The sequence below is a fragment of the Microcaecilia unicolor genome, chromosome 3 (assembly GCF_901765095.1).
Source record: "Microcaecilia unicolor chromosome 3, aMicUni1.1, whole genome shotgun sequence".
Lineage (NCBI taxonomy): Eukaryota > Metazoa > Chordata > Amphibia > Gymnophiona > Siphonopidae > Microcaecilia > Microcaecilia unicolor.
Window position 1 is genome coordinate 301,893,857 of NC_044033.1, and position 25,352 is coordinate 301,919,208.

Below are 25,352 nucleotides of genomic sequence, written 5' to 3' on the forward strand. Positions count from 1 at the left end.
TGGAATTCGTTGCCAGAGAACGTGGTGAAGGCGGTTAGCTTGGCAGAGTTTAAAAAGGGGTTAGACGGTTTCCTAAAGGACAAGTCCATAAACCACTGCTAAATGGACTTGGGAAAAATCCACAATTCCAGGAATAACATGTACAGAATGTTTGTACGTTTGGGAAGCTCGCCAGGTGCCCTTGGCCTGGATTGGCCGCTGTCGTGGACAGGATGCTGGGCTCGATGGACCCTTGGTCTTTTCCCAGTGTGGCATTACTTACGTTCTTATGTACCCGAGGAAGAAATCGCCCTCATGGAATGCGCTTTAAACGCTTCAGGAGGAGACCGTCCTAAAAGCAGATACGGAGAAAAATGACTTCCCTGAGCCAACGGGCAATAGTGGCCTTAGACGCCAGACCCCCACGTCGAAGCCTTGTCAACAATACAAAAAGGTGATCAGAAGTCCTGAAGTCATTTGACATCTGTAGATACTGCAACAGAGCCCTGCGTACATCCAAAAGACGCAATTGTCCAAAAGAATCCGGAAAGTCCTCCCTAGAAAAGTAAGGTAGAAAAATGGGTTGGTTCAGGTGAAACACTGAAACCACCTTAGGCAGGAAGGAAGGCACTGTCCGTACTGTTACCCCGGACTCCGAGAACTGGAGAAAAGGATCCCGACAGGAAAGAGCCTGAAGCTCAGAAACGCATCTAGCCGATGTCATGGTCACCAAAAAGACTGTCTTGAGAGTCACATCCTTCTCAGAAGCCCGCCTAAGCGGCTCGAAAGGCGAACACTGGAGAGCCTTCAACACCAGCCCCATGTTTCAGGCCGGACACGGCGACTGCACAGGAGGACGGAGCTGAATCGCCCCTCTGAGAAATCGGACAATGCGCAGCAAGGGACAAGCCAGAGACTTTCCCTCGAAAGCATGCCAATGCTGCCACTTGAACTCACAGGTCATTGTAAGCCAGACCTTTTTGTAAGCCATCCTGCAAAAAGTCCAGTACCAATGAGACTGTAGCCCGCGTAGGTGTGATCGCCTTTGAAACGCACCACGCCTCAAACTTGCGCCACATACAAGCATAAGCTGCGGAGGTAGACTGCTTGCAGGACTGCAAGAGAGTAGAGATGACCTTGTTAGAGTAGCCCTTGTCTCTCAATTGTGCCCTCTCAAGAGCCACCCATAAGACCAAATCGGCAGGGGTCCTCCATCGTCACCGGACCCTGAACCAACAGGTTCGGCACCAGAGGCATCAGCATCCGACAGAGATTCGCATACCACGGACGCCTTGGCTAATCCGGAGCGATGAAAATCACCAAGCCTTGGTGCAGTCGAATGCACAGGAGGACTCGCCCTATCAAGGGCCAAGGAGGGAACACATACAGAAGGCCCGGGAGCCAAGGTTGAGCCAGTGCATCCAAACCAGCCGAGCGAGGATCTCTCCTTCTGCTGAAAAAGCGAGGGACTTTGGCATTTGAACTTGACGCCATTAGATCCAATCTGGGAGTCCCTCATTGGCACAAATCTGAAGAAAAACTTCTGCCAGTTCCCATTCGGCCGGGTCGATTTGATGTCTGCTAAGGAAATCGGCCTGCACGTTGCTCTGACCTGCTATGTGAGCTGCCGACAGCAGATGAAAGTGGAGCTCGGCCCCGTGGAAAATCTGAGCAGCCTCCGCGGCCAGTGCCCTGGACTGAGTGCCGCCCTGGCGATTGATGTAGGCCACCGCTGTCGTATTGTCTGACAGCACACGGACAAGAAGCCCCTCCAGAGTCCTGTGGAAGGCCAGAAGAGCCTGGAATATCGCTCTCAGTTCCTAGCGATTGATGGACCACCCCACTTCCACGGGTGTACACTGACCCTGAGCATTGCTTCCCTGGCAATGAGCACTCCAGCCCGAAAGGCTGGCATCCATTATCACCAAGCACCAAGAAGGAAGTGCGAGTGGCATTCCCTGGTGCAGCATCCTGTCGGAGAGCCACCAATCCATATTGTGCCGGGCCGCAGCTTGCCATGTAAGTCTGTGTTGGTATTCCTTGGAAATCGGTGACTACTGCTGGAGCAGAGCAATCTGCAGCGGCCTCATATGAGCTCTCGCCCAGGGAACCACCTCCATGGTGGCCGTCATCGATCTCAGGAGCTGAACAAAGTTCCAAGCTCGAGGGCGAGTCATCCGCAGAAACAGATAGATCTGATTCTGAAGCTTGCATCGCCTGTGGTCAAGGAGAAAGAAGAACCCCGAGGCCATGTCGAACCGGACCCCCAAATACTCGAGAGACTGAGAGGGGGTCAGGTGACTTTTGGGCAAATCACCCAGACCAGAGTCTGAAGAACCGTTATAACTCTGGTCATGGCGAGTCAGCTCTCATCTGCCGAATCCGCCCTGATGAGCCAGTCGTTGAGATAAGGGTGAACTCTGATACCCTCTCGCCAGAGAAAAGCAGCTACCATCACCTTGGAAAAGGTATGGGGAGCTGTGGCTAGGCTGAAAGGCAAGGCCCGAAACTGGAAATGTTGGCCCAAAACTGCAAACCAGAGAAACCGCTGATGCGGAGGCCAAATAGTTATGTGCAAATATGCTTCTTTTAGGTCCAGAGACATGAGAAACTCTCCTGGCTGTACCGCCGCAATGACGGAGCGCAGGGTTTCCATATGAAAATGATGCACTCTTAGGGCCTCGTTGACTCTTCGGAAGTCGAGGATCGGTCTGAAATACCCGCCTTTTCGAGGTACCACAAAATAAATGGAGTAGTGCCCGCAGCCGCGTTCGGCAGGAGGCACCGGAATCACCGCTCCGAGGTGCAGCAAGACTTGCAAGGTCTCCTCTACCGTCGCCCGTTTGACGGCAATGCTACATCGGGACTCCATAAAGCCATCTCTAACCGGGGCACCGAATTCCAATCAGTAACCTTCTCTGATCAGGTCCAGGACCCACCGATCCAAAGAAATCTTGGTCTACTCCTCAAGAAAGAGAGAAAGACAACCTCCTACTGCAGGAATCGACGAGTGGACCGGCGTCCCATCATTGTGGAGGACGCCCCTGAACTCCTGGCCGTGGCCCGGCCGTTGTGGAACGTTTGTCCGAGCGAAAGGAGTTCCTCTGCTGAAAACGGGCACGTTGAGAAAACCCAACAGACCGTCCTGGGCGATACCTGCGAGGTTCACGGAAACGTGGCCTGGACGAGGAGGGAAAAACAGGACTTTTGGAAGAAGGCCTCGTCCTATCCTCAGGTAACCGCTGGGACTTAGAGTCCCCTAGGTCTTTAACAATGTTCTCCAATTCCTCACCAAATAGCAGAAGGCCCCGAAAGGGTAACCTCACCAGCCTTTGTTTAGAGGCCATGTCAGCCGCCCAATGCCGTAGCCAAAACCGCCACAGACATCTGTTTAGTCGAAACTCTGACCAGATCATAAAGGGCATCAGCCAAAAAGGACAGAGCAGACTCCATATGCAGGCCAACCTCAGCGAGGGACCCCGCACCCTCCGCGGGCTGATCAACCGCCTGCTGTAACCAGGAAAGGCAGGCCCAGGCTGCATAGGAACTACAAATAGCCGCCCTTAAGGAAAGGCCAGAGATTTCAAAGGATCGCTTCAACGCGGATTCCAGCCGCCGGTCCTGCATATCTTTCAAAGCGACCCCTCCCTCCACCGGGAGAGTGTTCTTTTTAGTCACAACCGTGACCAACGCATCCACTTTAGGCATCCCAAAAAGGGCCAAGTGATCCTCACTGAGAGGGTAAAGCTGACCCATAGACCGGGCTACCTTCAAAGGCCCATCAGGGTAAGACCATTGAGCTGAAATAAGCTCTTGGATGCAGTCATGCACTGGAAAAGCCCTAGAAGGCTTCTTAGTACTAGCCATCCTAAGATTAACAGAGGAGGCATCGCCCGTGGACGGATCATCAATAGAAAGGGCCTACAAGGCATCAGTAATGAGAGCTGGCAGCTTGTCGCGGTGGAAAATCCATACTGCTTTAGCATCATCCAAGTCCTGTGGCAAACAGGCATCCTCATTTGGATCATCCGTCCATGAGGGCCTGCCAGATCCCTCAGAGTCCCCACAGCCTGACCATGGGGGGGGGGGGGGGGGGGGGGGGGGGGGGGGGGGGGGGGGGGGGGGGGAGCGGCACCACTCTCAGACGGGGAATTTACCAGTCTACATTTAGCGTCAGTCCAACGCTCTGGGGAAGCCGTAAAATCAGCAGCCAACACTGGGTTATCACAACCTGGAGGGAATCCAGTCCGCAATGAAGTGTCAGACACCTCCAGCAGAGCTCTTCTTAAAATAAAGGCCTTATGCATCAGCAGCACAAATTCAGGGGAGAAAAACTCACCCTGGCCCTTTGCCCCCGAATTAGGAGAAGCGGAGGAAGGAGCTCCTCTAGCAGCCTCGGAACGAGGCGTCCCCCTGCACTCAGACTCCTCCGCCACCGCGAGGGTCGAGTCATGCGGCACTTCCAAAATGGCGCCCGCTGCCAGCTCCATTGAGCGGGAAGAAAAACCGCTCACTATGCCTGTACTAGCACAAGCGTCTAAGGAGCACGTACTGCAAAGCCCCGCTGCTGACCTGCGTTTACCACAGCGGGAGCAGCGCTTAACTCCTTCAGCAGCCATCGCCCGACTGGACGGAAATATGTAAATAAAATGGTGGCTTCACACCAAAACTTACCCCGCACAGAACTCTGTCCGTGGGAACCTCCCCTGAGGAGCTGGGCACCACTCTCACCTCAGAAGACCGAGTCAACGAGCTCCGGTCAAGCTGCACAGAACCAGATTCTCTGGATAAAGCCTCAGAATAGCTGCGCTGTAAAAGTGCACCTTTTTTTTTTTTTTACACTGTGAGGAAAGTTGGAGGCAGGCAGCAACAGAGGGACTCCTGGAGGATGGGGTAAGGCAGGGACAGGGAACAAAACCAAGTATGCCTTCAAAGTGGGCACCACCAGCCACAACACCCCCCGCTCTACTGGCAAAGCACAGGAGTCTCCCCAGGCAGAAATCCAGGAGCTACTAAAGCGACGTCCACACCTGCTGGGAGATAGAGATATACTGAAGGCAGAAGGGGCTAGCTGTCCAAGGTCACTGTGGTTTTTCAGTGTTCTTTATCTCCACCTGCTGGTAGGCGGATATAACCCATCAGTTAATGGATTCATCTGCTGTTGATGACAAGGAAACAGGCTTACATTCTCACATGTGGGGAATCCCTAGCATCCAGGCTCACCAAAACAACAAACAAGAATCAAATGGGCCTCGCAACAGTGAGAATTTAATGTAGATTAACCTGAAACAAAACAACTAAATGAGGATGTAGCCTGGACCAGAATAAAATGGGCCTAGGAGGGTGGAGTTGCAACACTGACTATCCAAACTGACTATCGCGTCGAGTATCCTGCTGAAGGCAGTAATGAGATGTGAATGTGTGGACTGAAGACCACGTCGCAGCCTTGCAAATCTCTTCAATAGAGGCAAACTAAGTGGGCTACTGACGCAGCCATGGCTCTAACATTATGAGCCGTGACATGACCCTCCAAAGTTAGCCCAGCTTGGGCATAAGCGAAGAAAATGCAATCTGCTAGCCAACTGGAAATGGTGCATTAACCGATGGCAACTCCCCTTCTGTTGGGATCAAAAGAAACAAACAATTGGGCGGACTGTTTGAAGGGCTTCGTTCGCTCCATGTAAAAGGCCAACACTCTCTTGCAGTCCAGGGTGTGCAAGCTGCTTTCACCAGGGTGGGCAGAAGGACGGGGAAAAAAATGTTAGCAAGATAATCGACTGGTTCAGATGGAACTCAAGACACCACCTTCGGCAAGAACTTAGGGAGCATGCGGAGGACTACTTTGTTGTGATAAAACTTAGTATAAGGTGCATCCACTACTAAGGTCTGAAGCTCACTGACTCTATGAGCTAAAGCAACAGCCACCAAGAAAACAACCTTCCAGATCAAATACTTCAGATGGCAGGAATTCAGTGGCGCAAATGAGAACAACATTGCGATCCCATGACACTGGTGGAGCTTTGACAATAGCAAACCTCATGAAGCGAACAACTAAATGCTGTCCAGAGATAGGCTTACCTTCTACACGCTGATAAGCACTGTCTGCACTGAGATGAACCCTTATGGAGTTGGTCTAAAGACCAGACTCTGAAAAGTGTAGAAGGCACTCAAGCAGAGTCTGTGTAGGACAAGAAAGGGGATCTATGACCTTGCTGTCACACCAGACGGCAAACCTCCTCCATTTATAACACCTCTTTGTGGAATCTTTCCTGGAAGCCAGCAAGACCCAGGATACACCCTCTGAAAGACCCAAGAAAGTGAATTCTAGGCTCTCAACATCTATGGCGGTTGGGATGTACAGGTTAGGGAACATCTCGTATACGACTAACCATTCTAGAACATTAAAAAGTTAGGAAAACTTCCCGTATAAGACTAACCCTCCAAAAATATTGAATGCCCGAGTCAACCTGTATAGAATCTCAACCAATGACGTAGGCGTCCCTTTATTGTCACGGCGATCATGTATACAAGTAACCGCGATGTGGGCAATAATGGCGAATCCGCAGGCCACTCCGAAAATGGAATGGAATTCTGCTTTAAATCTAATAATTAAGATACTGTCATCCATTGAAGGATTTGCGACCCTCCAATGGGTGTAAGCCCCAGGCATCAGTATAGTTAATGGTTATAGTGTGACGCTGAAAAAGAAAAAAAAAAATAATTAAAAAAACAGAAAAGGAAAAAGAAAGAAATAATAATAAAAATAAAAATAAAAGTAAAAATAAAATATAGCATGTTCTTAGAAAGAACCCCTGAAACCTATTCCAGAGATAGCAAGTAAAAGGAAAAAAAATAATAATAAAAAAACATGTAAGCTCTTCGGAAAAGGTACCTCCACTATACAGTAGGCAATACACTTGCCACACAACAAACAATGAAAGGAAGACTGGAAAGCAATAGAGCGAAACGACTGACAGCAAGGGAGTTTAGCCAAGCAGTACGAAACCAATCATGCAGAACGAGTAAAGCAGAAGAAGTCAGAGAGATACGTGACATTCACTGAAGCGGGGCTTAGAGATTGATGGACAGGCATTGTAGATCATAAAGCAAACAGCATAATATTTTCTCGTACGGCTGACATCCTTTGTATCGGGAAGAAAATTAAAGATAAGTATATAAACTTATTTTATTAAAGTGAAACGAGTTGTATATTAGTATTATGTAAATGTGAAGATTATAGGTGAGCAGCGAACACGCGCTGCCATCATGAAAGTAAAACCTAACAGTATTTGAGCACAAATGTTTTTGCAGGAAAGAGCTTGTGTCTATTACAAATAAAGAACATAACGCGTATGAGAGGAAACTAGATTGAATGCATGGCTTGGAAACAATGTTGTACACCCTTTTTCATAGGACCCCTGCACTATAGGATAGCATTTAAAAAGGAGAAAACCACCAGCTTCTTAACGGCAAAACGAAACATGTGCTATCAGTTAATCATTGTACAGGAGATAAATGCGTTGCAATCATAACAAGGAAATATGTGACAATATTGCGGATTAGTAAAGCATGTATTTCTAAATGTTACACATCCAAATTTTAACCCACACCATAACAGTTCAAAAGTGGAATCACGAAGTATAAAATCAAAATAATACCATAATGAGACATGGGGGGTGGAGGAAAGAAGGAGAAAGCCGGTTTTGAAGGGAAAGTACACAAATTTCTATTTGAAGGAAAAAAACATTTGTAAAACTTTGTAAACACGTTGCAGACCCCATACAGGTCTATCAAGCTGTCACTTGCAGCGTAAAAAGAAAGAAAAACCTGTCTCGAGGTTTAAATCTAGCCTCAGAAACAGAGTGAGAAAGCCTTAAAGTATCAGACGGTCTATTGTTTAGGGAGAGGGTGGGAAATAAATAAAATTATGTAAGAGGAGAGCATCAGAGATGAGGGTAGGGTTTTCAAAATCTAGGGAATCAGAAATATGGGCACCGCAAGCTCTCAAAGTATGAGCAGTACTTGCAAAGTAGAGATACGGGCTGACAATACTTAGAACTAGTAACAGACGTGTCACAGAGTATCAAAGAAGATGATAGGGCAGAAGAATCAGTGACAGAGACAAGAACATAACTTTGCTAACATGAGAGCAGGAAATATAGCCCATGGGATGTAGAAGCGACCCCTCGTTCTGTGTGATGAGGGTGGGAAAAGACTCCAATCTCCAAGATTCTTCGGAGGACAATTCCAGAAGAGAAACCATATCTTTCACGGCCAGTAGGGTGCGATCAGAAAGCGAATGCTACATACCTGTAGAAGGTATTCTCCGAGGACAGCAGGCTGATTGTTCTCACTGATGGGTGACGTCCACGGCAGCCCCTCCAATCGGAAACTTCACTAGCAAAGGCCTTTGCTAGCTCTCGCACGCCCATGCGCACCGCGCATGCGCGGCCGCCTTCCTGCCCGAACCGGCTCTTGTTCGTCAGTCCCGTATGTAGCAAAACAAAGACAAGGGAAGACACAACTCCAAAGGGGAGGCGGGCGGGTTTGTGAGAACAATCAGCCTGCTGTCCTCGGAGAATACCTTCTACAGGTATGTAGCATTCGCTTTCTCCGAGGACAAGCAGGCTGCTTGTTCTCACTGATGGGGTATCCCTAGCCCCCAGGCTCACTCAAAACAACAAACATGGTCAATTGGGCCTCGCAACGGCGAGGACATAACTGAGATTGACCTAACAACTTATCCAACTAACTGAGAGTGTAGCTTGGAACAGAATAAACATGGGCCTAGGGGGGTGGAGTTGGATTCTAAACCCCGAACAGATTCTGAAGCACTGACTGCCCGAACCGACTGTTGCGTCGGGTATCCTGCTGCAGGCAGTAATGAGATGTGAATGTGTGGACAGATGACCACGTCGCAGCTTTGCAGATCTCTTCAATAGTGGCTGACTTCAAGTGGGCCACTGATGCTGCCATGGCTCTGACATTGTGAGCCGTGACATGACCATCAAGAGCCAAGCCCAACCTGGGCGTAAGTGAAGGAAATGCAATCTGCTAGCCAATTGGATATGGTGCGTTTCCCCACAGCCACTCCCCTCCTGTTGGGATCAAAAGAAACAAACAATTGGGCGGACTGTCTGTTGGGCTGTGTCCGCTCCAGATAGAAGGCCAGTGCTCTTTTGCAGTCCAATGTGTGCAGCTGACGTTCAGCAGGGCAGGAATGAGGACGGGGAAAAAATGTTGGCAAGACAATTGACTGGTTCAGATGGAACTCCGACACTACCTTCGGCAAGAACTTAGGGTGAGTGCGGAGGACTACTCTATTATGATGAAACTTGGTGTAAGGGGCCTGGGCTACCAGGGCCTGAAGCTCACTGACTCTACGAGCTGAAGTAACTGCCACCAAGAAAATGACCTTCCAGGTCAAGTACTTCAGATGGCAGGAGTTCAGTGGCTCAAAAGCAGGTTTCATCAGCTGGGTGAGAACGACACTGAGATCCCATGACACTGTAGGAGGTTTGAAGGGGGCTTAGACAAAAGCAAACCTCTCATGAAGCGAACAACTAAAGGCTGTCCTGAGATCGGCTTACCTTCCACACGGTAATGGTATGCACTGATTGCACTAAGGTGAACCCTTACAGAGTTGGTCTTGAGACCAGACTCAGACAAGTGCAGAAGGTATTCAAGCAGGGTCTGTGTAGGACAAGAGCGAGGATCTAAGGCCTTGCTGTCACACCAGACGGCAAACCTCCTCCATAAAAAGAAGTAACTCCTCTTAGTGGAATCTTTCCTGGAAGCAAGCAAAACACGGGAGACACCCTCTGACAGACCCAAAGAGGCAAAGTCTACGCTCTCAACATCCAGGCCGTGAGAGCCAGAGACTGGAGGTTGGGATGCAGAAGCGCCCCTTCGTCCTGTGTGATGAGGGTCGGAAAACACTCCAGTCACCAGGGTTCTTCGGAGGACAACTCCAGAAGAAGAGGGAACCAGATCTGATGCGGCCAAAAGGGAGCAATCAGAATCATGGTGCCCCGGTCTTGCTTGAGTTTCAACAGTCTTCCCCACCAGAGGTATGGGAGGATAAGCATACAGCAGACCTTCCCCCCAATCCAGGAGGAAGGCATCTGATGCCAGTCGACCGTGGGCCTGAAGTCTGGAACAGAACTGAGGGACCTTGTGGTTGGCTCGAGATGCGAAGAGATCTACCAAGGGGGTGCCCCACACTTGGAAGATCTGGCGCACTACTTCGGAATTGAGCGACCACTCGTGAGGTTGCATAATCCTGCTCAACCTGTCGGCCAGACTGTTGCTTACGCCTGCCAGATATGTGGCTTGGAGCCACATGCCGTAACGGCGAACCCAGAGCCACATGCTGACGGCTTCCTGACACAGGTGGCGAGATCCGGTGCCCCCCTGCTTGTTGATGTAATACATGGCAACCTGGTTGTCTGTCTGAATTTGGATAATTTGATGGGACAGCCGATCTCTGAAAGCCTTCAGAGCGTTCCAGACCGCTCGTAACTCCAGGAGATTGATCTGCAGATCGCGTTCCTGGAGGGACCAGCTTCCTTGGGTGTGAAGTCCATCGACATGAGCTCCCCACCCCAGGAGAGACGCATCCGTAGTCAGCACCTTTTGTGGCTGAGGAATTTGGAAGGGGCGTCCCAGAGTCAAATTGGCCCAAATCGTCCACCAATACAGGGATTTGAGAAAATTCGTGGACAGGTGGATCACGTCCTCTAGACCCCCAGCAGCTTGAAACCACTGGGAAGCTAGGGTCCATTGAGCAGATCGCATGTGAAGGTGGGCCATGGGAGTCATATGAACTGTGGAGGCCATGTGGCCAAGCAATCTCAACATTTGCCGAGCTGTGATCTGCTGGGACGCTCGCACCCGAGAGACGAGGGACAACAAGTTGTTGGCTCTCGTCTCTGGGAGATAGGCACAAGCCGTCCGAGAATCCAGCAGAGCGCCTATGAATTCGAGTCTTTGTACTGGGAGAAGGTGGGACTTTGGATAATTTATCACAAACCCCAGTAGCTCCAGGAGGCGAATAGTCATCTGCATGGACTGTAGAGCTCCTGCCTCGGATGTGTTCTTCACCAGCCAATCGTCGAGATGGGGGAACACGTGCACTCCCAGCCTGCGAAGCGCTGCTGCTACTACAGCCAGGCATTTCGTGAACACTCTGGGCGCAGAGGCGAGCCCAAAGGGTAGCACACAGTACTGGAAGTGACGTGTGCCCAGCTGAAATCACAGATACTGCCTGTGAGCTGGCAGTATCGGGATGTGCGTGTAGGCGTCCTTCAAGTCCAGAGAGCATAGCCAATCGTTTTCCTGAATCATGGGAAGAAGGGTGCCCAGGGAAAGCATCCTGAACTTTTCCTTGACCAGATATTTGTTCAGGGCCCTTAGGTCTAGGATGGGACGCATCCCCCCTGTTTTCTTTTCCACAAGGAAGTACCTGGAATAGAATCCCAGCCCTTCTTGCCCGGATGGCACGGGCTCGACCGCATTGGCGCTGAGAAGGGCGGAGATTTCCTCTGCAAGTACCTGCTTGTGCTGGAAGCTGTAGGACTGAGCTCCCGGTGGGCAATTTGGAGGCTTTGAGGCCAAATTGAGGGTGTATCCTTGCCGGACTATTTGAAGAACCCAACGGTTGGAGGTTATAAGAGGCCACCTTTGGTGAAAAACTTTCAACCTCCCCCTGACCGGCAGATCGCCCGGCACGGATACATTGATGTCGGCTATGCTCTGCTGGAGCCAGTCAAAAGCTCGCCCCCTGCTTTTGCTGGGGAGCCGTGGGGCCTTGCTGAGGCGCACGCTGCTGACGAGAGCGAGCGCGCTGGGGTTTAGCCTGGGCCGCAGGCTGTCGAGAAGGAGGACTGTACCTACGCTTACCAGAAGAGTAGGGAACAGCCTTCCTTCCCCCATAAAAACGTCTACCTGAGGAGGTAGATGCTGAAGGCTGCAGGCAGGAGAACTTGTCGAAAGCGGTATCCCGCTGGTGGAGTTGCTCTACCGCCTGTTCGACTTTCTCTCCATAAATGTTGTCCGCTCGGCAAGGGGAGTCCGCAATCCGCTGCTGGATCCTATTCTCCAGGTCGGAGGCACGCAGCCATGAGAGACTGCGCATCACCACACCTGGAGCAGTGGCCCTGGACACAACATCAAAGGTATCATATACCCCTCTGGCCAGGAATTTTCTGCACGCCTTCAGCTGCCTGACCACCTCTTGAAACGGCTTGGCTTGCTCAGGAGGGAGCTTGTCCACCAAGCCCGCCAACTGCCACACATTGTTCCGCATATGGATGCTCGTGTAGAGCTGGTAGGACTGAATCTTGGCCACGAGCATAGAAGAATGGTAGGCCTTCCTTCCAAAGGAGTCTAAGGTTCTAGAGTCCTTGCCTGGGGGCGCCGAAGCATGCTCCCTAGAACTCTTAGCCTTCTTTAGGGCCAGATCCACCACACCAGAGTCGTGAGGCAACTGAGTGCGCATCAGCTCTGGGTCCCCATGGATCCGGTACTGGGACTCGATCTTCTTGGGAATGTGGGGATTAGTTAGAGGCTTGGTCCAGTTCGCCAGCAATGTCTTTTTTAGGACATGATGCATGGGTACTGTGGACGCTTCCTTAGGTGGAGAAGGATAGTCCAAGAGCTCAAACATTTCCGCCCTGGGCTCATCCTCCACGACCACCGGGAAGGGGATGGCCGCAGACATCTCCCGGACAAAGGCCGAAAAAGACAGACTCTCGGGAGGAGAAAGCTGCCTTTCAGGGGAGGGAGTGAGATCAGAAGGAAGGCCATCAGACTCCTCGTCAGAGAAATATCTGATGTCCTCCTCCTCCTCCCACGAGGCCTCACCATCAGTATCAGACACAAGTTCATGAACCTGTGTCTGAAGCCGTGCCCGACTCGACTCCGTGGAAACACGGCCACGGTGGGAGCGTCGAGAGGTAGACTCCCTCGCCAGCACCGGCGAAGCTCCCTCCACCGACGTCGTCGGGGAGTCCTCCTGGGAGGCGGCCGCAAGCGGTACCGATGTCGGAGACCTCACCCCGGGCAAGGGGCCAGCCGGCGCCTCACTCGACGGTACCGGAGGCGCAAGCACCCCCGGTACCGGAGGGGAAGGGCGCAACAGCTCTCCCAGGATCTCCGGGAGAACGGCCCGGAGACTCTCGTGCAGAGCGGCTGTGGAGAAAGACATGGAAGCCGATGCAGGCGTCGAGGTCAGAGTCTGTTCCGAGAGTGGAGGCGGTTACGGGCTGTCCAAGGTGGAGCGCATCGACACCTCCTGAACAGAGGGTGAGCGGTCCTCCCGGTGCCGATGCCTACTGGGTGCCGACTCCCTCGGCGACCCAGAGCTCTTGGTACCGATGCGGGAAGGAGACCGGTGTCGATGCTTCTTTGATTTCTTCAAACGAAGCATGTCACCGGAGCTTCCCGGTACCGACTAGGAGGACGTAGAATCCAACCGTCTCTTCCTCGGGGCCGAGGCCGAAGAAGGTCGGTCTCGGGGGGGCTGTACCGCAGGAGCCCTCAGGGTAGGAGGAGACCCACCCAAAGGCTCACCACCACCAGCAGGGGAATGGACAGCCCTCACCTGCACTCCAGTCGAAGCACCACTGTCCGACGACATCAGCAACAGTGGAGGTCCCGGTACCACCGACACAGCCTTCCGATGTCTCGGTACTGACGATGCAGAGGGTCAAAACCTCGATGCCGTCGATGCAGTCGATGCCGAGGTCGAAGACTTTGATGCTATCGACGTCGATGCACTCGATGCCTCCGGTGCTGTTGTCGACGAAGAGCCTGAGAACACCACGTTCCACTGGGCCAATCTCGCTACCTGAGTCCTCTTCTGTAAAAGAGCACAAAGACTGCAGGCCTGCGGGCGGTGACCAGCCCCCAGACACTGAAGACACGACGCATGCCTATCAGTGAGCGAGATTACCCGGGCGCACTGGGTGCACTTCTTGAAGCCGCTGGGAGACTTCGATGACATGGGCGGAAAAATCATGCCGGCGAAATCAAAATTTGCGATGGTGACGAAGGGCACCAAAAATAAGGGAGAGAGAAAAACTCGTACCAAGGCCACAAGAAAAGCCTACCCCGAAAGCGAAAGGAAACTTACGCCGGGGAAACAAACTGGACACATGGGAAGGGACAAAGACCAAGGTCTTTTTTTTTTTTTTTTTTTTTAGCGAAATCGCGAAGACGCGCGAGGGTCAACTTGAGGGGCGCGAAACGGCGGCAAAACACGACCGTCCCGAGCGCGGACAAAAGAAGACTGACGAACACGAGCCGGTTCGGGCGGGAAGATGGCCGCGCATGCGCGGTGCGCATGGGCGCGCGAGAGCTAGCAAAGGCCTTTGCTATTGAAGTTTCCGATTGGAGGGGCTGCCGTGGACGTCACCCATCAGTGAGAACAAGCAGCCTGCTTGTCCTCGGAGAATCATGATTTCGTGGTCTTGCATGAGTTTCAACAAAGTCCTTTCCCACTAGAGGTATGGGAGGATATGCATACAGAAGACCTGTCCCCCAATGAAGGAGAAAGGCATCTGATGCTAGTCTGTCGTGTGCCTGAAGCCTGGAACAGAATTGAGGGACCTCATGAATGAGTTGAGTAACAAAAAGATCCACCAAGGGTGGATCACCTTCCTTCCTGAGGACATGCCAGGTTTTCTCCCTTCCAGGGTTCTGTGTCTGTCCTGAGAAAGACATTAATAAGCACTACTGGGAAGGACTTAGAACCAGGGAATCTACCCTCACTGTAATTATACTTGCCCTTCTCCTGCTGCAAGCCTTCCAGTGATGCACAGCCAGCTATACAGGTAAAATTCCTCTCCCTTCTTATAGTATCTACATAGCAATAAAGAGACAACAGAGAGACCAGGGGGGTTGTCTCATACATCACAGCAGTTCCTCCAAGCTGCCACTGCAGCGGCCAGTAAAAGAAGATAGTGGTTGGGCCCCTATGTCCCTATTCTGCCCAGGTAGAGGCAGCTTGTTTGTGGGGTGAGAGAGGAGTAAATTGATGTCCCCTCACCCCACCCAAACTATGCCCATGACTCAGTTATAATAGTATAGTGATAAACCAAATGAAAAATATAAAACACATACTTACCTGCAGTGATGCAGCTTTTGGCTGACCCATCTTCCCTCTGCTGCGAGATGCAACAGAAGGCAGATACTGTAGATGCTGTGCAAATAAATTTTGATGGGATTAACTTCTATTCAAAATCCCATAGAAGATATCCAGACAACACAATAGAATTCTCCACAAAAACACAAGCAAGCGTTCTGTATAAGCTGTCGCACAGTTTACTGTTGGGGGGATTCTGTGCAAGAAATTTAAATTTTGTGCACAATCCCTGCAATTCTATATATGGCCCCTTAGTTTCCACACAGAAATTGATGCTTATTCTATAACAATGCATGCAACTTAACTGGTTAATTGGCTAATCAGTGTTAACTGGATGTTAAACAAGCAATTATCAGCACTACTGACATTAAGATTTACACGCACACCTCGCTAAGCGTACTCCAATGTTGGTGCATCTAAATTCTAAGTTGCATAGCTGGAAAGAGTGTGAGGCCATGGGAATGGGAGGACATTTGTAAAATCTATGCACCTTGTTATAGAATACACCCACTCTGCGCCTATTTAGGCATCAGGATTTACACCAAGTAAAACATGGTGTAAATTGCTGCGACAATTGGTTGCATAGCGAAGTGCTCAGGGTTATTTTATATATCATGTGGAAATTTAAGCCTATAAAATTGAGGCATACTTTACGAAATATGTCTACGCGTATGTTTTTCCTTGTGGAATATGTAGGCACTATATACATAGAATCTAGCCCAATATGTTAAAATTCTGTCGTTTATTTGTACAGTTTTGCACAGAATTCCCCCATCGTAAAGCCTGAAATCCTTTCTTGTCTTTTTCTCTCAGGCTCTAGCCTCCCCTTTCTCACTCCAACTGCAGTTCTTTCTACTACTACTACTACTTCTTTCTCCCTCTAACTCCCAACAAGATCCCTAGTTCTGCTGCCCCCAGTCTTCTTCCGCCTGAAATACAAGACACCAAGGGTAGCCCATCCCAAAGCTGGAGATCAAATGGCTAATGAGTGAGGTTTTTTCAAAGGCCCCAGCCATGTCTAAAACCAGTTCTGGTAGATGCACATTCCAAAAACAGACATTCTAATCAATAAATAAAAAATAAAATTCTTTCTACCTTTTTCATCTGGTCATTTTATTTTTCTTATTGTGTTGGTTGCTGGTTTCTGCTTTACTCTTTCTTCTCTTAATTGTCTTGCCAGAGTCTCTTTCTCCTTTTGGTACTTCTTTTCTCTCTATGTCCATCATTTTCTCTGTGTTCCTATCTCTAACCAATCATCACCCCTATGTCCTTGCCCTTATCTTCACGCCATGTTGAGTGTCTCCCATCTGTGTCCCTATTCTTGCCCTGACCAACATTATGTCCTTTGTTCCTATGCCCCCCTCCTCCCACGTGCCAGCATCTCTACTGCTCTCTTCCTTCTCTCCTGTCGTCCCCACCCCAGACGAGCATCTTTCCTTCCCTCTGCCCCCCCAGGGGTCCAGAAAGTGCTCCTCTCTTCCCTCAGTCCTGTTCTGCCTTCCCTTTTTAAGTCCAGTACCTACTACTACTACTATTTAGCATTTCTATAGCGCTATAAGGCATACGCAGCGCTGCACAAACATAGAAGAAAGACAGTCCCTGCTCAAAGAGCTTACAATCTAATAGACAAAAAATAAATAAAGTAAGCAAATCAAATCAATTAATGTGAACGGGAAGGAAGAGAGGAGGGTAGGTGGAGGTGAGTGGTTACGAGTCAAAAGCAATGTTAAAGAGGTGGGCTTTCAGTCTAGATTTAAAGGTGGCCAAGGATGGGGCAAGACGTAGGGGCTCAGGAAGTTTATTCCAGGCGTAGGGTGCAGCGAGACAGAAGGCGCTAAGTCTGGAGTTGGCAGTAGTGGAGAAGGGAACAGATAAGAAGGATTTATCCATGGAGCAGAGTGCACGGGAAGGGGTGTAGGGAAGGACAAGTGTGGAGAGATACTGGGGAGCAGCAGAGTGAGTACATTTATAGGTTAGTAGAAGAAGTTTGAACAGGATGCGAAAACGGATAGGGAGCCAGTGAAGGGTCTTGAGGAGAGGGGTAGTATGAGTAAAGCGACCCTGGCGGAAGATGAGAGGGGCAGCAGAGTTTTGAACCAACTGGAGAGGGGAGAGGTGACTAAGTGGGAGGCCAGCAAGAAGCAGATTGCAGTAGTCTAAACGAGAGGTGACAAGGGTGTGGATGGTGGATGAGGGTTGAGGGTTGAGGGTTGAGGGTTGAGGGTTGAGGGTTGAGGGTTTTCCCCCCCCCCCCCCCCCCCCCCCCCCCCCCCGTACAGGCATCTCTTCCTCACCCCCACCATCTGGCATCCTTTCTTTCTCCTCCCACAAACCTTCCCCTGCTCTGCAGTCAGGTATCTCTCACTTTCTCCGCAAGACACCCCCAACCCCTCTCAAATAATCCTCCAACCTTAATTGTGGAAGGTAGCGCTGATGAGATTCAGCTTTCGTCTGACCTATCTTCCTCTGCTGCGAGATGCAACAGAAGGAAGGCCGTTGCCTGGAAGCCTCATCTCTGCAGTTCACAAACAGTTGGATCTAAGCTGGTACAGGAGAAAGTGACCCTATGTGTAGTAGTTCACTTCCTCCTCTTCCTGCTGCTGCCTGTGCCTATCTTAATTTCTGAAAGGCAAGTGCAGAATTCTGCACAAATTTTGTACTAAACAGTTGCACAGAATTCCTCCAGGAGATCCTTCAGTTTTATCTTTGTGTTATACCTATAATAAATGCTGACACTTGTCCTTTGGAGAAATTCACTGCTGTGCATCATGTGCAAAACCTATCATTTTATTTGCTCTAAAGTACAACAGTACAGTTAAGATATACCCTGCACATCTTTCATATAGAACTAGCAACTAGGGATGTGCATTCATTTGAAGTGTCATGGGAAACCAACCCATGTCACTTCAAATCAAACTCCAGAAGGTTTTTTTTCCCTGTGTTATAAATAGTGCACGCACTTCTGAAAAAGTATGCATTAACAGGAAATTGTGCATACTGTTCTGAAAAAAGCACAACAAAATATACATGCCTCACAAAATGGGAAAAAAAAATCCCATAAATGACACCAGAAACAAAATTTTTATGCTGCACATCTCTACCACCAACTACATTTATTCTGTTCTTTTATTCATTTATCTGTCAAACCACATGTACTATATCCAAGGACAGTCTACTACTGCTTAGAGCTGTTTGATAAAGTTGGATGGAGGCTGAAGAGGTATAAATGATATAGGGCTGCTGTACATCTGAAAACGTTAATGCTTTACCTTCTATTACAAATTTGTACAAGCTATGTCTAGGTTCAACATGTGTATGCGTTCATTTTTGGACACTGCATGTGTGGGAGTCCTAAACAGATAAAAATATGCTATAGTAGAACATAATTTTAACTGCCAGTATAAAACATATTTGTATTTGTGCTCAAACCTACTTCCTTCCCAACACTTCAGGTTTGACATTTTCCAACCCCTCCATTCACTCAGGAGAATATTGTTCATTCCGTGTGTTGTCCGAGGAACATTTAGGATATTTTATCTGCATTAAGAACAGCCCCTATATCTTTTCATATAAATATATTTCTCTTGTGTTCACCAAATAAACAAGAGCACACACGGGACTTGATGTACAATGGCGTTTCCCCCACTTTGTGCCTATGGGAAAGACAGAGCTTTTAATGAAGCAGCAACTTCTTCCAATGCTACTTTAAAGCCATAAATAAGCTCAGTGTCCACTCCAATGGAAGCCATTCTATCGCAGTGCATAGGGGAAAAATAGGTTCTTACCTTGGTAATTTTCTTTCCTTTAGTCATACCAGATGAAGCCATTACGTATGGGTTATGTCCATCAACCAGCAGGGGAGATAGAGAGCACTCAAACTTTCACAGTGCCCTCTTGGCCAGCTAGCTCCACTGCCTCTTCAGTATTTGAAGCTTCCAAAGCAGTATGGCAAACCGCAATGGGAATCACAAGAGCTTTCCTCACAGCGAACGATGGCCCATCACAAGGGCATGAACTCATAAAGGAGGGAATGCACATCCTCCTGGAGGGAATGAACTCATCCTCCTATTTATAGAACTGGAGGGGAACACACGCGCCTCCTGGAGAGAATCAACACATCCTCCAAAAAAACATGCTGGAGGGAATGAACACATCCTCCTAAATTTAAACTGAACATGAATCCTGAAGATTGTTTTCCAACTTTCTCCCAAGGAAGGAACTTCAGGAAATTAGAACAGAACCTGAAAAACAGATTCACAGCATACAGACAATCATACAGGGAGGGCTCATGGCTTCATCTGCTATGACTAAAGGAAAGAAAATTACCAAGGTAAGAACCTAATTTTCCCTTCCTTGTCATCAAGCAGATGAAGCCATTACGTATGGGATGTAACAAAGCAATCCCTAGATAGGGTGGGAACAAGCCACACCACGCGCTAGCACTTGTGCACCAAAACGCGCATCCCTCCTGGCAGCCACATCCAGCCTGTAATGTCGGGCAAAGGAGAGCTTAGAAGCCCATGTTGCTGCACTGCATATCTCTTGAAGAGAGAGTGCTCCAGTTTCAGCCCAAGAGGAAGAAATCGCTCTAGTAGAATGTGCCTTAAAGGCTACAGGCGGAACCCAGCCGGCCAGCAGATAAACTGAAAAGATAGTTTCTTTGAGCCAGCGGGCAATAGTGGCTTTAGACGCTGGAGACCCTCTGCGAGAACCGGATAGCAAAACAAACAGATGATCAGAAGTCCTGAAAGAGTTAGTAACTCGCAGATACTGCAGCAGAGTCCTGCGCACATCCAAAAGGTGCAGCTGCCCAAAAGATTCTGGAAACTCTTCCTCTGAAAAAGAGGGCAAGAAAATAGGCTGGTTTAAGTGAAAGGCTGAAACCACCTTAGGCATAAAGGAAGGCACGGTCCGAACCATTACTCCAGACTCTGAAAATTGCAGAAATGGGTCTCTACAGGACAGCGCCTGGAGCTCTGACACCCGTCTCGCCGAGGTAATGGCCACCAGAAAAACGGCCTTCAGTGTCAAGTCTTTCTCCGATGCTCGCCGAAGCGGCTCAAATGGAGATGCCTGCAGGGTTTTCAAAACTAGCCCCAGGTTCCAAGCTGGACAGGGTGCTGGCACTGGAGGTCGGAGCCGAAGCACCCCTCTAAGAAACCGTGCCACACCTGGGTGAGCAGCCAAAGACACGCCTTCCACCTTACCGCGAGGACAACGCTGCCACTTGCACCCGCAGGGAATTATAGGCCAACCCTTTTTGTACACCTTCCTGCAAAAAGTCCAGAATCGGCGAGACAGGAGCCCGCATTGGAACAATGGCTCTGGAAGCACACCAAGACTCAAACAGGCACCAAATCCTGGCATAAGCCACGGAAGTGGACCGCTTGCGGGCTTGCAGGAGAGTGGAAATAACTTTATTGGAATAACCTTTATCCCTCAATTGCGCCCTCTCAATAGCCATGCCGTAAGACCAAAGCGGCCGGCGTCCTCCATGGCTACCGGTCCCTGAGTCAACAGGTTCGGTACCAGAGGTAACGGCAGAGGAGCCTCCAGGAGCATCTGTCGGAGGTCTGCATACCAAGGTCTCCTTGGCCAATCCGGGGCGATGAGGACCACTTCTCCTGGGTGCAGCCGAATCCGCAAGAGCAGGCGCCCTATCAAGGGCCATGGGGGAAACACATAAAGTAGACCCGGAGGCCAGGGTTGAGCCAAGGCATCCAACCCCGCCGAGCGAGGATCTCTCTGTCTGCTGAAGAAGCACGGGACTTTGGTATTGGCACTTGTCGCCATTAGATCCATCACGGGCTTGCCCCATTTGGCACAGATCTGCAGGAATACTTCGTCTGCCAGATTCCATTCTGCTGGATCGATCTGATGCCTGCTCAGATAATCGGCCTGCACATTGCTCTGACCTGCAATATGAGCTGCTGACAGACACTGAAGATGCAGCTCGGCCCAGTGGCAAATCAGTTCGGCCTGCGCGGCTAGTGCTCTGCACTTTGTTCCGCCTTGTCGATTTATATAGGCCACCGTTGTCGTGTTGTCCGACATCACTCTGACAGCCAATCCTTCCAGGGTCACTTGAAAGGCCAGAAGCGCCTGAAACACGGCTTTCAACTCTAGGCGGTTGATGGACCACTCCGACTCCTCAGGTGTCCATAGACCCTGGGCATGCTTCCCCTTGCAGTGTGCACCCCAGCCCTTCAGGCTGGCATCTGTTACCACTAGGCACCAAACGGGGAGCGTCAGCGGCATTCCTCGCCGCAGCATGCTGTCCGAGAGCCACCACTCCATGCTGAGACGGGCCGCAGGGAGCCAAGTAAGTCTGTATTGGTAATCCTGAGAAATAGACCATCTCCGGAGTAGGGAATACTGTAGAGGTCTCAGGTGCGCTCTCGCCCAGGGTACCACTTCCATCGTGGCTGTCATCGATCCCAGCAGCTGGACAATGTCCCAAGCTCGCGGGCGGGGCATCCTCAGGAGCAGATGGACCTGATTCTGAAGCTTGCACCGCCTTAGCTCGGGTAGGAACACATAGCCCGAGACTGTGTCGAACCTGGCCCCCAAAAACTCTAGAGATTGTGAAGGGGACAGGTGACTTTTGGCCATATTGACGACCCAGCCTAGAGATTGCAGTACTGAGACCACTCTGGCTGTAGCTTGTAAGCTCTCTGTTGCAGAGTCTGCTCTGATGAGCCAGTCGTCTAGGTACGGGAGAACCCTGATACCTTCTTGCCTGAGAAAAGCAGCTACTACCACCATTACCTTCGAAAAGGTTCAGGGAGCTGTGGCGAGGCCAAAAGGCAAGGCCCTGAACTGGAAATGTTTTCCCAACACCGCAAACCTCAGAAACTTCTGGTGCGGGGGCCAAATCGGTATGTGCAAGTAAGCTTCTTTCAGGTCTAGAGACGTGAGAAACTCTCCTGGCTGAACCGCCGCAATGATGGAGCGCAGGGATTCTATGTGGAAATGTCGCACTCTCAGGGACTTGTTCACTTCTTTTAAGTCCAGAATAAGGCGAAAGGACCCATCTTTTCGCGGCACCACAAAGTAGATGGAGTATCGGCCACAGCCTTGCTCGGCGGGAGGCACCGGGGTCACTGCCCCTAACTGAATCAGACCTTGTAAAGTCTCCTCCACCGCCGCCCGTTTGACGGCAGAACCGCATCGGGACTCCACAAACACGTCTCTGACTGGGGCGTTGAATTCTATTCTGTATCCATCTCTGATCAGGTCCAGAACCTACTGATCTGAGGAAATCTTGGCCCACTCCTCGACAAAGAGGGAAAGCCGTCCTCCGATGACAGGCATCGAGGAGAGGGCCAGCGCACCATCATTGAGAGGGTCGCCCCTGAACTCCTGGTCTTGAGCCACCGGCTGCGGAACTCTTGTCCGAGCGAAAGGAGTGAAGTGAACACAGCAGAACGCCCCGGGCGGTACCTTCTAGCTTCACGGAAGCGAGGTCTGTACGAGGAGTGGACCGCCTGGCCCTTAGAGGAAGGCCTCTGCCTATCTTCGGGCAAGCGCTGGGGTTTTGGATCACCCAGGCCTTTCACAATTTTCTCTAACTCCTCACCAAATAAGAGAAGTCCTTGAAAAGGCAACTTCACCAACCTTTGCTTAGAGGCCATGTCCGCTGCCCAGTGTCGTAGCCACAGAAGACGGCAAGCCGCCACTGCTACTGCCATTTGTTTAGCCGAAGCTCTGACAAGGTCATAAAGGGCATCAGCCAGAAAGGACAAGGCCACCTCCATCCGCGGAGCCACATCCAAGAAGGGCTCCGCTCCATCTCCGGGCTTAGCCACTGCCTGTTGCAGCCAAGCTAGGCAGGCTCTCACAGCATAACAGCTGCATGCAGACGCCCGAACAGTGAGACCTGCAATTTCAAAGGACCGTTTCAACGCTGTTTCCAGCCTACGGTCTTGAACATCCTTCAGGGCAACACCTCCTTCAACAGGGAGGGTAGTTCTCTTTGTCACCGCAGTGACTAGGGCATCCACTGTAGGCATTTGAAAACGAGCCATATGTCCCTCACGCAGAGGGTATAACTGCCCCATAGCCCTGGAAACTCTCAAAGGTCCCTCGGGGTCAGCCCACTGAGCCGAAACAAGCTCTAGGATGGAGTCATGCAAAGGGAAGGCCCGAGCAGCTTTCTTGGTACTAGCCATCCTGGGATTACCCGAGGAGGCCATGCCACTGTCAGGATCTTCAATCGAGAGGGCCTGCAGGGTATCTGAAATAAGCGCTGGCAGCTCATCACGGTGGAAAATCCTCACCGCGGAGGGATCATCCAGATCCTGTGGTAAATCCGCACCTGACTCTGGTTCCTCAGACCAAGAACGTCTGTCAGAGTTCTCCGAATCCTCACACCCCGACCACGGGGGGGAAAAAAGGTGCACCACAATCTGAAGGGGAATTAACCCTTCTGCGCTTATCTTTAGGCCAAGCATCCGGGGAAAAAAGCCTCACTGGGCAGTCCCAGGCCAGAATCCATCGGGGGGGGGGGGGGGCAATCAGGGGAGCCTCAGGCGACCCCTTGAGGAAGGGCTCTTTTCATCATGTATGCTTTATGCAGCAAAAGCAAAAAATCCGGGGAGAAAATCTCACCCTGGGCACCCAAATCCTGTCCAGTGCTAGCCACTCCTGAAATAACCTCATCTCGAGGTGCCCCACCCGGCTCAGGTCTCTCCGTGTCCACGGAGGCCACGCCATGCGGTGTAAGCAAAATGGCACCCGCTGCCAGCTCAGAGCGGGAAGAAACATCGCTCGCCATGCTCGGGCCGGCTCCTACGCAAATACAGCACGATTTACAGAGCCCTGCTGCTGATTTGCGCTTGCCACAAGTGGAACAGCGCTTTACATTGTCCGCAGCCATCGCCAAAATACGGCGGTAAAATCCAAAATGGCGGTTTCACGCCAAAATCGCCCCGATCGCGGGCCCACCCCGGAGGAGTTGGAAAACACTCTTACCTCAAAGGATCTAGTGTATAACTACGATCCTGCTGAAAATCAGGTCAAAAACCTCTGTTCCAGCGTCTCTGCGTATAAAAACGCGACGCGACTTTTTTTTTTTTTAAGCTGTGAGGAAAGCAGAGGTATTGAAGACTCCGGAGGCTCAGATGAGTGGGAAAGGCAGGGAAAGGGCGAACCTATATGCCTGCATCCACTGTTGGTGGGTAAGGACAGGGAAAGCAAGGCAATATGTCCACATCCACAGAGGTATGGGTAAGGCAGGGAAAGGGCTAACCTATGTGCCTTTAAAGTGAAGCTGCTATAGCCTCCAACACCCCGGTTAACAACTGGCAAGCCAGGAACCACCTCCCGGCAGATTTTTCTGGAGCTCGAACAAGCTGCAGCCACCCTGCTAAGGGAGATAGAGAATACTGAAGAGGCAGTGGAGCTAGCTGGCCAAGAGGGCACTGTGAAAGTTTGAGTGCTCTCTATCTCCCCTGCTGGTTGATGGACATAACCCATACGTAATGGTTTCATCTGCTTGATGACAAGGAAAGGGAGTATTTCACAACGGCGCAGTAGTGTTTTTAGTGAGTGCTGAACACTAGAAACACCCATATATTCCTATGGGCGTCTAGCGTTTAGCACATGCTTATTTTTAGCATGTGCTAAAAAACGCTAGTGCGCCTTTGTAAAAGGCCCACACAGTTCTTAATCCACAAAACAAACAAGTCAAGATTAATGAATTAATCACCCACAGCCAAATTCCTTTTGCTTCCCTGCATGTCTAGATTAGAAACCTGAATAAAAGATACTTTAATTTTAGAGAAAAATAAATTAATGTCAATTAGGACCCTCAACAGAAACCTTCAATTAAACTGAGAATAGAGAATAAAAATGGACTTACAAGTTTATTGTGATTACATAGTAGTTTAGCAAATGTTTTATAACTGTGTAGTAATACAGCCAAATAATCCAGTAATGTTCAGAATGAGATACTGAGACTGACCTACTGTAAATGCTTTACACATCATTTGGAATTTTTTTTTTTTTAATTTGTTAATGAGTGCTATGAGACACTGAACAAAAGGAAGTCTGTAATTGGAGCAAACTTGAAAACCAACTGACCTTAAGACTCTGATACAAGTCACTCACATATGCAACCCATTTTCTAGTTAAGCACTTTTCCCTGGGGGTACATGGCCTGCAGACTACACAAAAGATCATGTTTCAATAGCAGCTGTACCAAAAAGCAAGCTCTTTGCATTTACCA

The 25,352-nt window shown here is 50.1% G+C and overlaps 1 protein-coding gene across 2 annotated transcripts in view; it reads right to left on the reverse strand.

Moving 5' to 3' along the window:
• Window positions 1-25,352, reverse strand: part of LIMA1 (LIM domain and actin binding 1) — a 356,250-nt gene that overhangs the window by 255,156 nt on the left and 75,742 nt on the right. The gene's annotated exons all lie outside the window — the stretch shown is intronic.